The sequence below is a fragment of the Triticum urartu genome, chromosome 6A (genome assembly GCF_056163025.1).
Source record: "Triticum urartu cultivar PI428250 chromosome 6A, HENAU_Tu73, whole genome shotgun sequence".
Taxonomy (NCBI): domain Eukaryota; kingdom Viridiplantae; phylum Streptophyta; class Magnoliopsida; order Poales; family Poaceae; genus Triticum; species Triticum urartu.
Window position 1 is genome coordinate 2097310 of NC_141878.1, and position 15242 is coordinate 2112551.

Genomic DNA, 15242 nt, shown 5'->3' on the forward strand with positions numbered 1-15242 from the left:
CCTCAACTACAGGCTCGGTGCTACTAGCAAACACCGGTGGTTGTAATCTCAGAAAATGGGCTAAGTTGTCAACTGGAGGTGGTGGTGGTGGGTTGTTGTCATTGTTGTTGTTGTTGCCCTAATTCTGAACTAGCAACTGCATCAGTGTTTTCTGCTGCTAGATCAACTGAGTGAGTTCCGGTGGCAAAGCAAATCTGGAGTCACGTCTCGGAGGGATCTGATGGGTTTAGAGGGGAGAGATTAGAATAGAGTGAGGTCTAATGAGAAAGCACTACCTAGCTATATGCACATGGGACAAACACAATCATATCATAACACTCAATCAATCAAGCAAGGGCATACAATCGATCTAACTCTCGTTATAGTGCTCGGACTACTAATATTTACATGGGGGGAATACTACTAATGATATGTTGGTCTACTATAAATTTTGATCGGTGGAAGACTCCATGATATCCGCTCCAGCTTCGTCTTCATAGTCATCATCACTACCATCGGGGTCGGAGTCGGTGTCGTCGATGATGATGTAGTCTTCGTAATGAATCTCCTTAGGTTCATCATCTTCTCCTCCTGGCGCGGGGTCTCCCATGAAAACTCCTTGCTTCCTTGTCAGTTCGTCATTCATCTCCACAAGTACCGTCATTTCCTCCTCATATCTATCACGTGTAGACTTGAGCTCCTCTTCTAGCTCTGTGATCCTGGTCATCGCCTTGTTTAAATCTATCATGCTTGTGCACATCTGGTTCTCCTGGCGACGTATGTGATGATTTAACTCCTGGTTGAATGCTGCAATGGACCTGTCCTTTCTACTGCTGATCATCTCCCAATGGACCCTAACGACGGTGACAAGGTTTTGGAAATTGAGGAAAACTTGGAATACGCCAGATCGTTTTTTCAATAGGTAAATCCAAGTAAATTTACTATAGTCATCAATAAAACTTACATAATAGGAAAATCTACCAACGGAAATAGGAGCTGCCCTCCATACATCTGAAAAGATAAGTTGTAAAGGGGCAGTAGACACACTAGTAGAAATTGGGTAAGGTAACTGATGACTTTTTGCTTGTTGACAGGAATCACAAACTGACTCAACACTAGGCTCATAAGAGAGTTTATTTTTGCTAAGAACAAATCTAACTATGACTGAAGATGGATGACCCAAACGACTATGCCACCTTGATGTAGATAGCTTGGTGACAATATTTGCTTGTTTATTTGACCATGAAGATGATGATGATGATATGAGTGGGTAGAGGCCTCCCACGCACTGTCCTCTAAGAATGACTCTCCTTGTTCTCAAGTCCTTAACCAAGAAAAAATAAGGATAGAATTCAATAAGAACATTGTTATCAAGGGTGAATCGATGAACCGAAACAAGATTTTTAGATGTTTGAGGAACATGCAAGACATTGGTCAAGTGGTAATTTTTCACGGGGTTTTTAACAATTGAACTGCCAATGTGTGTGATATCCATACCAGAAACGCTTGCCGTGTGAATTTGGTCGCCTCCATTGTACTTCTCCTGCATCGTCAACTTGTCAAGTTCACCTGTGATGTGGTATGTTGCTGCACTATCGGCGTACCAGTTGGTGTCCACGCCATAGGAGACTGCATGCTCCTCCTTTTCCTCTTGGTCGTTTTCTTCATAACGCCACCAGCAAACTCGTGCACCTCTTGGATCGTGTCTGTAGCATATCTGACACTCTGGATAGTCATGTTGTTGCTCACGAACCTGCTGTTGCTGTTGCTGTCGAGGGCGGCCTCTGAATCCGCCGCCTCCGTTGGAGGAAGAGGACTGACGGTCACCGCGGTCACCACGATCACCACGGCCACGCGCCCTTCCTCCGCGCACGCGAGATCTGCCGCGGGACTGACCACGACCTCTGTAGACCGCATTGGCGGATGAGGGACCAGCTGCGACCAGGATATAGTCCACCATCTCCGGATCAGATACTGGACGACCGGCAACAGCTAGTTCATCCCCAAGACTTTTCATCTTCTCCATATACGCAGAGCTTGACATGGCGCCCTTCTTGGTATTGGTGATGGCGATTCTCAGATTAGTAATCCGAACTGAGATTGTGAGGCGAAGAGATTTGTCACCATCGTCCAGAGCTCAAAGGTGGAATCTTTCCCATCAACTTGTGCATGAATTTCTGGAGACATGGAATTGAGAAGGTATGATAGAACCTGCTGGTCTTTGGCGATCCAGGGTTCATATAGGGGGTTCGGCTCTAGGGCCGTGGTCTTGTCCGCCTTCGTGACCTCCACCGTCTTGGGCGGAGCGGCGTTGGTGTTGTCTAGGAGCCTCCTCACATGCGCACCTCGCTGGGCTGGGAGGACCTGCATCTTCCAGAGGATAAAATTACCTCTTGCGATCTTCTCAGACGGCGGCGGTCGGAGGTTGAGGGAGACACCGGCGAAGGAAGCCATGAAGACGATGGTATGTGGTTTCTAGGGTTTTGGTTTGTGGCTAGATGTATGAGAAGAGGTGGCTCTGATACCATGAAAGATATCAAGCGTTCCTACTTCATCGAGGGAGCCGCGTGGTGTTTATATTGATATTGGCCGCAACCCTTGGCTTGGCGTACAAGGTTATACAAGAGGAGTTTGAGTAGAATACAAGAGAAGGAAGGAGGTTGAGATTACAACACGTATATTCTAACACTGGTTGGCGGTAAGCGACACCTCGGTGCCAGAGAAGAGATTGACAATCACAAGCTGGTGGTCATCCGTGGCGGCGAGCCTTGCCAAGAACACTTAGGACCCAACTGCCGCAGGGGCCGTACATGTGCTTCTTCTTGATACGTCCATATGGCGAGAGTATGAAAGCTAGGACGGTGGGCTGCGTCAGGAGCGGCAACGCCGCGTCGTGGCACAGCCTGCAGATGACGGCGAGGCACGCGCGGTCGCACGGGGAGGAGATCCTGCGGCCAACCATGCCGATGAGGTCATCAGGAAGGTTGTGCCATCACGCCGCCGACCGAGACGACGACTTGGTGTTGCCGTCGCCCGCGTTCGCCCGCGCCATCGACATTTCTCCAAGTCTGGATCCGTACGTGCCCCGATCTCCTCTATTAGATGCGGATCTGGGACATTTTATCGGCGCTGGCCTTCAACGGCCAAGCTTGGCCTATACTACATGGATGCAAGCCCATGCGGCCTATATGCCTGGAAAAATTAACGAACAGGAGGTCTGAAATCACTAGTTTAGGAGTACTTGTTGTAAACGAAAATGCTAGACTCACGGACTCTTTCCTCCTAATTAAACTTGCCTCCCTGATTTTTAGCTGGGGTGGGGCCCGTCATCCTGATTTGCACCCAATTAAAAAACCCCACCTCAGCCTTTCCGTGAACCCCGTAAAATTGATGCCCGTGTGTGTAGCATTGCCCCGTTATAAAGATCACTCCAACTTTCCAGATTGCGACAAGTGGTGCACATGCAGCGCACCAGTTTTGCAACCTGGGAGTTTTCCCTTTTTCCATAGATCCGTTTATTCAAAACGTTTTATCTCTCAAACCGTGCTTCCAAATCTCAAACCACTTTCACCGTTGGATTCCTCGTGTTGAGATCTTCAAAACTAGATCCCATATTGATAGGTTTTGACGAACTTTTTTATCACAAAAAAACCAAACCGAGAGCACGGGTTTTTTTCCTTTTCGACAGAGGCACGCCCGTGCCTTTCACGAAATCACAACCGTGCCTCTCGTGGAAGCAAAACCATGACTCTCGCGGAAGGAAAAAACGAGTTTTTTTTTCCGAGAAGGCAGGGCTGTGACTCTCGCGAAAGCACAATCGTGCCTATCACGAAATCAAAACCGTGACTCTCGAAAAAAAATAGAAAACGTGTTTTTTCATTTTCCGAGAGGCACGGCCGTGACTCTCGCGAAAGCACAACCGTGCCTCTCGCAGAAGCAAAACCGCGACTCTTGTGAAAGAAAAAAAAATAGAAAATACGTTTTTTTTCATTTCCGAGAGGCAGGGCCGTGACTCTCGCTAAAGCACAACCATACCTCTCGCGGAAGCAAAACCGTGACTCTCGCGAAAGAAAAAAAAAATAGAAAACGCGTTTTTTCATTTTTGAGAGGCACGTCCGTGACTCTCGCGAAAGCACAACCGTGCCTCTCGCAGAAGCAAAACCGTGACTCTCACGAAAGAAAAAAAGGAAAATATTTTAAAAAAATTGATCCAAAAGCTAAGGTAGACCGATGGAAAACCAGAACGTCATAAAAACCCAAAAAAAACCGTCTAAAAAGCCAAAAACACGTGCGGATAAATAAAAGAACAAAATCCGAAGGGAGCAACCAAAGCTTGACACGTGGGAAATCGATGAGAGTGCGCGAAGTGGCCCTGATCGTTACGAGGGTTCCAAAGGAGCGCTTGTTAACTAGTTACTCTCCAAAAGGTCTCACAGAGGCCTTGACGTAAACGATGTCGACGATCTCGTCGTTGCCCACATTATGGACCTTAACATGGAGATGCCGGCGAGCAGGCCGTGGAGGAAGGGGCAGGTGTTGAGGACTTGAGGTATGTCCGTGCCACGAGTCAACCAGTGGCGGAGCAGGAGCTGCTACGTACTACTAAATGTCGTGAATTTGAAAAAGTTCCAGAATTTGAAAATGTTCGTCTGCTTGAAAACGTTCATGAACTTGAATAAAATAAAAACAAAACTTAAGAACAAAATAAAAGGTGGCTACTACAAATCAGTCGGATGATTTCCCGGTGAAATCATTCGCCTGGACAATTGTCGGATCAGCGCGCTGGTGGTCCTTCGATGCAGCACGCCACGGCAGCAGCGCTACCAGCTTCAATGCAGCGCTGCTTTCCTCGACTAAGCTCCACTGCAGCATAGTACGAGGGCGACCACAGCTCAACCGGAGCACCAATGGCCAGGCGTCCCGAAAAGCTCCATTGCAGCTCTGGTGGAGCTCCAATGCAGCACCGACGACGTCCGACGAAGTTCCATTAGAGCTCCAACGCAGCACCGACCGCGTCCGGCGGAGCTCCATTACAACTCCGGCAAAGCTTCATTGCAGCCCCGACTATGCTTTCGGCGGCCTGGCGTTGCTCCCAACAGCTTCAAATCCACATCGCCGGAGTTGCAGCGCCGGCCCCGTGGGAAACTCTCCGCGGTCACCGTCGCAGCCGGCACGCACTTCATTGCAGCTCAGGGAGCCACGCACGCTGCTTAAAACGAAGCTCCGACGACCATGTGCAGATGCTCCTCATCGCAACAGCAGTAGCTCCGACGGCCATGGCAGGCGGGGGTTGCGTGTCGAGGCTCCCATCCATTCATGGCAGCTCCAGTCGTAGCCAAGCGGTGCCATGTGCAACAGCAACACTCCATTGCCCCAGGGGTGAGAAAGGGAAGGAAGATAGGGGAACTCTAGGGATGGAGTAGAGCAAAGCGCGGCCATGGTAGTGGCGACAGGAGAGAGAGAGAGAGAGTGAGAGAGAGAGAGGGATCTGAATGAGGAAGACGACGCGAGCGCGAGAAAATTGCGTGGCTGTGGCTTCCCTGCGTGGGATAAGGTACAGATGGGAGCGGTGCGTGGGCCAGCCAGGGATGCGTGTCAATCGCTGGAAGCGGCTTGTGTCTCGCTATTATCATCCGGTTTAAAACAAGAAAAACGTTATTTCTAAACCGGCTGATTTCTCAGTTGCGTAAACCTCCTCTCGTGCACGCCACGTGTCCAGCCTCGCTCCCCTTCCCTTATCTCTCCCAAATCCTCTCGTTCCCACTTTCCTCTTCCTCCCGATCTAATCCCCTCTGCTCTTTCTTTCTCTCCACCGCCCCTCCATTTCACCCCCTCTTCAAGGCGTGCAGGGCTCACGCGCCACCGCCGCTAGCCATGCCCTCCGATTCTCGCCACAGCTGCAATCCATGGAGGATCTCTGCCATTACTGCAAGCAGAGAGAGAGAGAGAGAGAGAGCTGCACAACAACGAGCTCCCGCCATGACCGGTGTTGCCGAATAGGAGTGCTGCAACCGGTGGTTCTTGTCGGAGGCAGGGGTTGCTACCACGCAGATCTCGGCAGATGGGGAGAGCTGCAGTACAACACGCCGGCGCAACAGACGCGGTCGTCGTGCGTCGCAGATCCGCCACCGTCGGCTGCGTTTCAATGGAGCACGCCGGGGGCTGCAATGGAGCGCGTCCGGCTACTATGGAGCTCCACCGTGGCTGCAACGGAGCTTCGCTGCGGTTGCAATTGAGCGGGGCCGGTGCTCCAATGGAGCTTCGCCGGAATACCGCGCGCCGGGGGCTGCAATGAAGCTTTGTCGTGGCTTCAATAGAGCTTCGCTGCGGCTGCAATGGAGCGGGGCTGGGGCTCCAATGGAGCTTCGCCGGAACGCCACGCGCCGGTGGCTGCAATGGAGCGTGGCCAGGCTCCAATGGAGCTTCGCCGGAACGCCGCATGCCGGTGGCTGCAATGGAGCTTCGCCGCGGCTGCAATGGAGCGTGGCCGGGGCTGCAACGGAACTTCGTCAGGGACAACGATGGTGCTGCGTCAGAGCTTTTTTTCACACCACGGTGCAGCCATGGGTCTATAGTGGAGCTTCGCCGGGGGTCGTTGGTGTTGCGTTGAAGCTTTTGTTTTCCGTCGACTCCCAGTATTGATCCGTGGAGCTCTGTCCGGTGGCTCCGGTGCTGCAAGGTCATCGACGCAGGTGCGAGGTGGGATTGATGGCGAGACACCATGGTTGTGCTCAGTGTAGAGGAGGCGCGAGTCGTTGCGTGCTATTTCTGCGTTGACCTGATCTAACGGCTACGCATCGGCTAATCTAACGGCTGGGGAGGAGGCTTATGTTTGTTTGTTATCAGCCGGCTGATTTGTAGCATTGGCCTTAAAACAAACATTTTCCAATATAAAAAGAGAAAAAATAAAAAAAATGTAATAGAGAGAGACATGTATGAGCCGATCCAGTAATAGCTAGCGAAGGAAACCACGTGGGCGGCCGGCACCCACGTAGGCCTCGTTGTCGTCGGATGCCGACTCTGATTAAGTTTGTGCCCAAATACAATCACGGGCTCGGTATATATATTGCAACCCAGAGGAGATCGATCGAGGACCGAGGCTGCCTTACCTTAGCTAGATCGGTAAGTGACGTTGGACCATGGCGGAGACGCCGGCGGAGAGGTGTGGCGAGGAGGCATGCTTGGCTCGCCGGCAAAAGGAGATGGAGACGGAGCCCGAGGAGTCCCCCACCGATGTGAACGCCCACGAAGCTCGTCTCTACCGTGTTTTCTGGAACGACATGTTCGCCAAGAAATGCGGCTCCTACGAGGACACGAGTAAGCCGGCATGCATGCAGCCTTGGATCGTTTCACGCCTCTCCTTATTGCTACCTTAACATTTTTTGAAAATCACACGGATCAATCCATGCACACAGCCCTTAATTCTATCTTTACTGCTTTACTGGTTCTTCTCTGCCGCAATTTTAATCAATCTCTCCAATCGCTGACCACGTTACATGCACTGTGATCATCGTTTCCAGCGTCTATCCCTCCCACGTGTTTCACCGATGGTAGCCACGACGCCTACGTCCACGAACAAGATACTCTGCAGATCTTTTGGATCAAAGTCGAGGCAATAACAGGGGGCCTACAGTGGCCACTTGACGTGTATGGCACGGTCGCGGCCAGCGACATGGTGGATCACAACCGTAATATCATCTTCCATCGCCAAAGAGACAACTGCCAAAGAATCACGGAGCAGGTTTGTGGCTACTTCCTTCTGCGATGATACTATTTGGCCTACTGAATGCTCGGCTAACCTTATATATATGTCCTGCGCTTGCATGCAGGATCCGTATCTTGCACTAACAGGCCCCACTCGAGCTGTTTTGCTATCAGTCGATCCTACGTACGTCGAGGTTGATCTCAAGGTGAAAGGTGTCGTTCAATCCGAGGACAAAGATTTAAGCTCTCTAGCACTCTGCTACAGAAACCAAGGCGCATCTAGCTCGTACATGATGTACCATGAAGGATCCACCAGCAAGCTCAGCACGCTAGAGCTCGCATTCGCCCACATCGTCAACTCTGTGGAGGCCACGGTCAGTGTGGAAGTCATTCATGGGGATTGGCCACGTGGCTTTCGAGGAGTTTTCACCGCCACTACCGGAATCAGCAGCTATGCCTACGGCCCAAGGCCGTCGGCATAGACCACAATGCCGTCGGCATAGGCCTATGCCTACGGCTTCCGTCGGCATATCCCCGTCGGCATAGAATGCGTCAGCGTACTCTTGTCAGACCGTCGGCATACTAAAGCCGTCGGCATAGGCAGCTATGCCGACGGCTTCCGTACAGCCGTCGGCATAGTTTCACCGTCGGCAAAAAAAGGACGAGACGGCAGCTGACGGCGCCGTCACTAAGTCCAACCAACCTGGAGCTGCCACGTACCGAAACTATGCCTACGGCTTTGCCGTCGGCATAGTCCTGCCACGTGGCAGCTCAAGGTTGCTCCTGGCTGAGTACTATGCCTACGGCTTTGCCGTAGGCATAGTCCTCGGCTAGGAGCTACCACATGGCATTTATGTTGACGGCTTTGCTATAGGCATATATGCAAACCTATATTGATGAATAAATAATACAAGTTATATTGCAAAAAGTGAATAAAAGAAACTATATTCACAATATATGGAACACTACAATTATTTGGTCTGAATAATAAACAATAGACTTTATTAATATAAATGTCAATTACAAGCATTAAGTTATTACACTTAGAGGAAAAAGAAATAAAAGAAGAAAGAAAAAGTCCTACACTAAACCTATACTAAACTATCTAGTTCTTCATCTTCTGCTTCTTTCTTCGAGTTCATCAACCTGCAAAACAAGAAACAACAAACAGGAAAAACTTGATCAAGGTTTAAATGTAGCATTCCCCTTAGGAAAATGCCTTTGTTGTAGGAGCTAGCACTTAGGAGTTTGGAAACATTAGTCTAACCCCAATCAGATTAAGTTGGTCAAAAAAACAGTAGAAGAGAGCCAACACTGCATAAATGGAGCCAATAACCCAAGACAGAAGTAGAGCCAGCAAAGTATAGATCAAAGCCAAACCCAAAGATCAACTCAAACTAGCACTAACTCCATGATTAGGGGATCCCGCAATTAAGCTTGGGTTAGTTTTCAGATGAAATCCAACTAACCCACTACTAATCAACTAGCCCAGACGTAGGGTTTGAAGTAGGGATTGTCCTCAGGCAGCCTAGTAGTGCTAGGACTATTGCATCATTGGATCAAGTAGTGCAGCATCTGTTGTTAAGTAACGATGAGAGCCTTAGGACACCATCATTGGCATGGCGAGATTAAGGAGCACCTGTTCTTATCAGTGAGACTAGGAGAGAAAGAAAGAAAGTGAAGAGACCAGTGTAGCATCTGTTCAAATCAGATTTAAGAGAGAGGGAATTAGCAAGGAAAGATATAGTCCATAACCTGCACGAAGAAATAGGCCATTGATAGCACATTTACTAAACGTCTGCTGTAAGCAGAACACATACATCCACTTACACATGGGTACTATTCTGTATATAGGTACACAAGCACAACACATGCACCTGGTATAGATAGGAGTATAAGCATGCATCTAAATCATCTGAAACATACGAAATAGTTAATGCAAAGAAAGAATTATCACTACATGCAACCATCAGGACTATGTCCTGTACAATATACAACTAAACCACCAGTAGATGATGTACTAAACCATACAAGAAATACCAATACATGGTATTTAGATAAAGACTAGTATATATCAAACACAATACCAGCTTGAAAGAGAAACTATTATTTTATACCACTACGGGAGCAAATCATGAACTACAGAGTAATTGCAGTAAAGAGATGAATCAGTATATGTTGATCAATAAGAGAGTTACAACTATATACAAATGAAGGACTATATCCTTTATAAGATAACAAAGAAACATTAGCACTTATACATATGAACAAATAGAACCAGCAGCCAACTAATAAAGAAAGTAGCATGTGATATATGACAGGAACAATAACATCTATAAGACCAAGATAATTGCAATGATAACAGTAGGGTCATGCCATCATTCGATCCAATCATTGGAGAACTAGTTGAGCGACAAATCAATAACAGTAGTTCCATTGGTTCAGCCAACAAGTTAACAAAAGTGTACTTCCTACTAATTTTGCAACTCGTGATAAAAAAGAAAGCAGAGCTCGACATCACAGCAACAAAAGTGGTAGACTGAGAGCCTGGAACCATGCATGTCAAATTGCAGAGCAGAAAAATAGCAGTACTACCTGGAGCAATAAGAAACTCAACGGACTGGGGCAACATTTGGAAGGAGACAAGCAAGTACTACAACAGCTAGCTAGGCTGAATTGAAGATTAAAAAAATCATATGTTGAGCATGATTATACACGTGAAGGGGAAGGGGTTCACGGCAGGGACCTTCAGGTGATGGCATGGCTTGCATCTCTCCTCCTCCTGTGCATTCGTTTGCATCCAATCCTTGCAGTCCAATCCATGGACGTCCCTCCCTCCTGCGAATATGCTGCATAAGACATACATGGAGAAGCAAGCTGCTTGAAAACAGAGGAGATCCATGATGGTTGTTTTCATTTGCAACAGAAGAACTCAAAAAAATGCGCAAGTGTATGCTATCTATGGATATACCAACTCCACCAGTACCTAGCTCCCAAACTGAGAAAAAAAATCCATTCATATGCAGCAGCCCAAACTTGACTTTGAGAGAGCAGACTGATTAACATTTTTTTTGTTGCGTCGAAATTTTCACAAATAGAAGCACTCCAGCAACTATCAGAATAAATCATAGAGGCTGGCCGAACTAATTGGCGCACTCAAACGATACCTGAGAGCGGCCTGATGAATACATTGTTAGAGACGCACATCTAGCTAGTTTCCTGTATATCAATTAAGCTACTAGTTTGGTTGCTTCTTTTAGCTAGCATACACGTACGTGATTTGTCATAGCATACATAAACAAACACACGTTTCTTTTAGCTAGCTAGGCGGAAGTGAAGCATCATTATACAAGGAAAAGGGCGGAACAGAGGAGTGCAGAGGGGCTCACCATGGGGGTGCTTTACCCGATGCAATGCACCGCCGTCACGCCGTGGAGGGGGCCGCCGTCTTGCCGGAGTTTACCCGCCGCGTGCGTCCGCCCCGCAGCCACCGGGTGCAGGAGCACCGACCACGAGGCGGAGCCGCCCGTGTGACTTGCGGTGGGCGTCGGAGAGGGCGGAGCAGAGTTGCCAGCGACACGCCGGAGTTGGAGGGGATGCCACCCTCGAAACCCTAGCCATGGGGAGGGGTCGTGGGAGAGCTCTTGGGGCGGCGAGAGGCGGATCTGGCCGAAGGGAAGGGAAGAGCGGCGGCAGGGGAGCACGGATCTGTGTTGCGCGCCGGCGAGGGCCGCCGGAACATGCCGGAATCGAGCGGCGTAGGCAGCGGCGGCGAGGGTTTCGTGGGTGGGGGAGGGAGCAGGTCCGGAGGAGGAAGAGACAAGCGAGAGAGGGAGAGGGAGAGGCGTGCGGTGGGTTTCTGTCTTGTTTTCGTTTTTCTTTTTTTCCTCCTTTTCTTTAGATGGATGGATGTGGCATGTGGTGTGGAGAGATGGATGGATAGATGTGAGCCATGTCATCAATCCATGCCACAATTGGTTCCACCAATGAGATTTAAGCTATTGCAATTGTATTTTCTCCTCTTATTCCGAGTAAACACTTAACAATTTTGGAGAAGGGAATTGGTATAAACGGCTCGCTCCTTCCCATGCTTCCCGACCGGGCCGAGCCCGCCACGGTAGGGTGTGGTAAAGTTTCAGCGCGTTTGGGAGAAGCCTGACCGGAGACCGCTGGTAAACTGCGAGCACCTGAAATGATGTCCAAGAGTGGTTTGTAAAACCATATATGATGTATTCACGGTACGTGTAGGCCTAGTGCAACCAAAGGACGGGCAGGACCCACCACCCGGGCGCGAATGTACCTTGGCGGCATGCCGGATCTGGCCGTTAAAATCCACGGGAAATCATATGATGCTGGAAATCCTCGGGACCTGACACGGTGTCATCATATGGCCCTTGTAGGGTGTGGTAAAAGTTTGAGCGCGTTTCGTAGAAGCCTGGCCGTAGGCCGCTTGTAAACTACAAGATCTCCGAGGTAGTATATGGCTATCGAGAGAGAACTTGTCTGATTTGTGAAGGAAGTGTGTTGCCCGTTTCTCCGTTGACCTCGAAAGTTCTCATGATCTCAAATGGGGCCATCACATGACACATGGCAGGACATGGCATTTTCCGGGGCCGCCTGCAATATTTGAGACATTTATTGCATCCGTAGGGTTTCAATGCAGGAAGTTACAGATCTGCATGGCGACCACCTGAAATGATGTCCAGAAGTGGTTTGTCAAATCATATATGATGTCCTTGCGGTATGTGTAGGCCTAGTGCAACCAAAGGAGGGGCAGGCCCCACCACCGAAGGGTGAATGTGCCTCAGCGACATGCTGGATCTAGCTGTTAAAATCCACGGGAAATCATACGATGCCGGAAATTCTCGAGACCTAGCACGATGGCGTCATGTGGCCCTTGTAGGTTGTGGTAAAAGTTTGAGCGCATTTCGCATAAGCCTAACCGAAGGCCTCTTGTAAACTGCACCATTTCCGAGGTAGTATCTAGCTATCGAGAGAGAGTGTGCCCAGTTTTGTGAATGAAGTGCGCCGCCCGTTGCTCCGTTTGCTATTTCAACCCTCCATCGCACTTGTATACATATATTAAGATACAATGCGAGTTTGGTACCATTGCTACCCCCAAGGCCCCCGACCGGCCTAATCCTAGCCCGATTGACCCGAAGATCTAGGCCTTTGACTTTTACCGGACGGCCTTTGACCAACGTACTTTTCCACCTGGTTGTGATAGGACAGCCCATAGGAACATTTCAGAACAAGGTTTGGGCCCAACCGACTAGCGGACCCCCCTCATATTGACCCGATGCGGCCATTTCCCCCCTCCAAGTGCCGGCGGCAGCGCCTTCCGTGAAGGGGTCACACTCCGGGAGCCAAATGTCGTTTGTTTGCACCTGACAACACATTTCCAGACATGTAAGAGGACCTGGTGCAAGATTTGGTGGCATAGCTAGCCCCCAAAGGCCCCCGACCACACTTGTAGACACGCGGAAACAATCAGTGGTGGGGGAATTTTTTTTCACATACTCCTGCATCTTACAAAAATATAAGAAATTGCCATGCATATTATATCATATGTGTCTGCACTGTGTAAAAATGTCATGAATTGATTACGCTCCAAGTGTTCAGGAATATTCATGCAACGCCAAAGCCGCAGAAGGATTACTTCGATTTCATCGTCGTTCATGAGGTCGAACCTCACACCGGAGCCACGTATTGCCTCTTTAGACATGGAACCACACCTTTCGACATGTATGAGGACTCGGCGCGATGCTCTGGTGGCATTGCTACCCCTCCCCCGAAGGCCCCCGGTCGGCCTAACCCTGGACAAGTTGACCCGGAAATCTATGCCTTTGACTTTCACCGGACGAGCTTTGACCAATGGACGTTTTCACCTGGTTGTGATAGGTCGGCCCATAGGAACACTTGAGTACAAGGTCTGGGCCAAACACACCATAAGATTCCTTTTGTGTCAACCCGACATGGCCGTTTCCTCATGAACGACAATCCTTGAAACAATCTGATGGATGTAGATATAAAATTTGTCTCGTTTGGGCAAGAAATGACAAATATACAAAAAGGTCAAAACAAAAGGGTGTTTTCTGTAAATCTGAAGCAAACATGATTTAAGTTTGTTCAAATTTGAAACATAGTATAGCACAGAATCTTTTCAAGATTCTGATAAAACCCATATAAAATTTGTCAAAATCGATCCAAGTATCAATTACTTATGATTTTAACAAAGCATAAGGACATATATGCAAAAGTATAGGAGGCCACATTTCTAACATACTCAAAAACAAAAACAAACTGGATATTCATAATCTATGGAAAATTCTACCCTAAATCGATGTATAATTTGTGTATGTTTAAGTTTAGATAAGTTAGATTTAAATTAAACAAATTTTAACTTAAAAATAAAAATAATTTAAAATAAAAACAAATAATATCCGTAGGCAGAGTTCTCGGCCAGGCGCCACGTGGCGGGGCTATGCCTACGGCAAGGCCGTAGGCATAGGTGGAAAACTATGCCTACGGCCTTGCCGTCGGCATAGCTCTGCCACGTGGCAGCTCCTAATAAAAAAATACAGATAATATCTATGCCGACGGCCGCCGTCAGGGCCGTCGGCATAGATTTGACGGCGTCAGCCCGCCGTTGGTCCCTGAGCCACCCGGACCACATCTATGCCGACGGCCTAACTATGCCTGCGGCTACCGTAGGCATAGATCGATATATGCCGACGACCTAACTATGCCTACGGCTGCCGTAGGCATAGATGGAGGTATGCCGACGGCTTCTCTATGCCGACGGCTTTTCCCAGGCTGTCGGCGTAGCTTGAGGTATGCCGACGGCCCCGACAAAAAGTTGTCGGCATAGATAAGGCCGTAGGCATATAGGGTTATTCCGGTAGTGCGCCAACATCGCCAGCATGGATCACATGAAAGTCACATTGCTTGCGTTCGAAGACGGTAAATTACTACCGATGGACGGTCGTAGCAATGTGGTCAAGCTATCGCGCCGTGTTGTCTGCGTCGAACTCCGTCGACCAAAGATGGCGAAGGTGAAGAAGCCAAAGCTCAAGATTTTAGCAAAGCTATGCGTATCAACAGGGAAAATGATGTGTGGAGACATGCCGTAGCTTTTACACCCCAAAAAGCAGGTAGAAGTCGGGGAACGCTTAAGGTTGGCTCCTGTGAGATGCATGTGACCGTGGCATGGTCCCTTCTCTCCACCTTCAAATTTAGCTCTGATAGACGAGGAATAGAAGAGTAAGGCGCGATTTGCCGCACCATGATGTTTGAGTTTAACGTGAAGTACACATCAGCACACGCATATGTATGTTATAATGTTAGACTATTCAGTTAGAGCTAGCTCTTCGTGTAGAGCTGATCTAGTCAGCCTTATCTCCTATAGATGATGGAATTTTCACCATCAAAAAGAGGTTGGAGTAAAATATACATTACTGGAAAGTGCTTTTTACATCACAAAAAAGGGTCAGCTCTAAGAGATGATGTATAATAGATGATGTAAAACTAGTGCTCCAATAAATAATCTAAAACTAGTT

The 15242-nt window shown here is 48.7% G+C and overlaps 1 pseudogene; it reads left to right on the top strand.

The window, feature by feature from the left end:
* Nucleotides 1-7118: 7118 nt before the first annotated feature.
* On the top strand, nucleotides 7119-14950 carry LOC147962923 (uncharacterized; annotated as a pseudogene).
* Nucleotides 14951-15242: the final 292 nt, after the last annotated feature.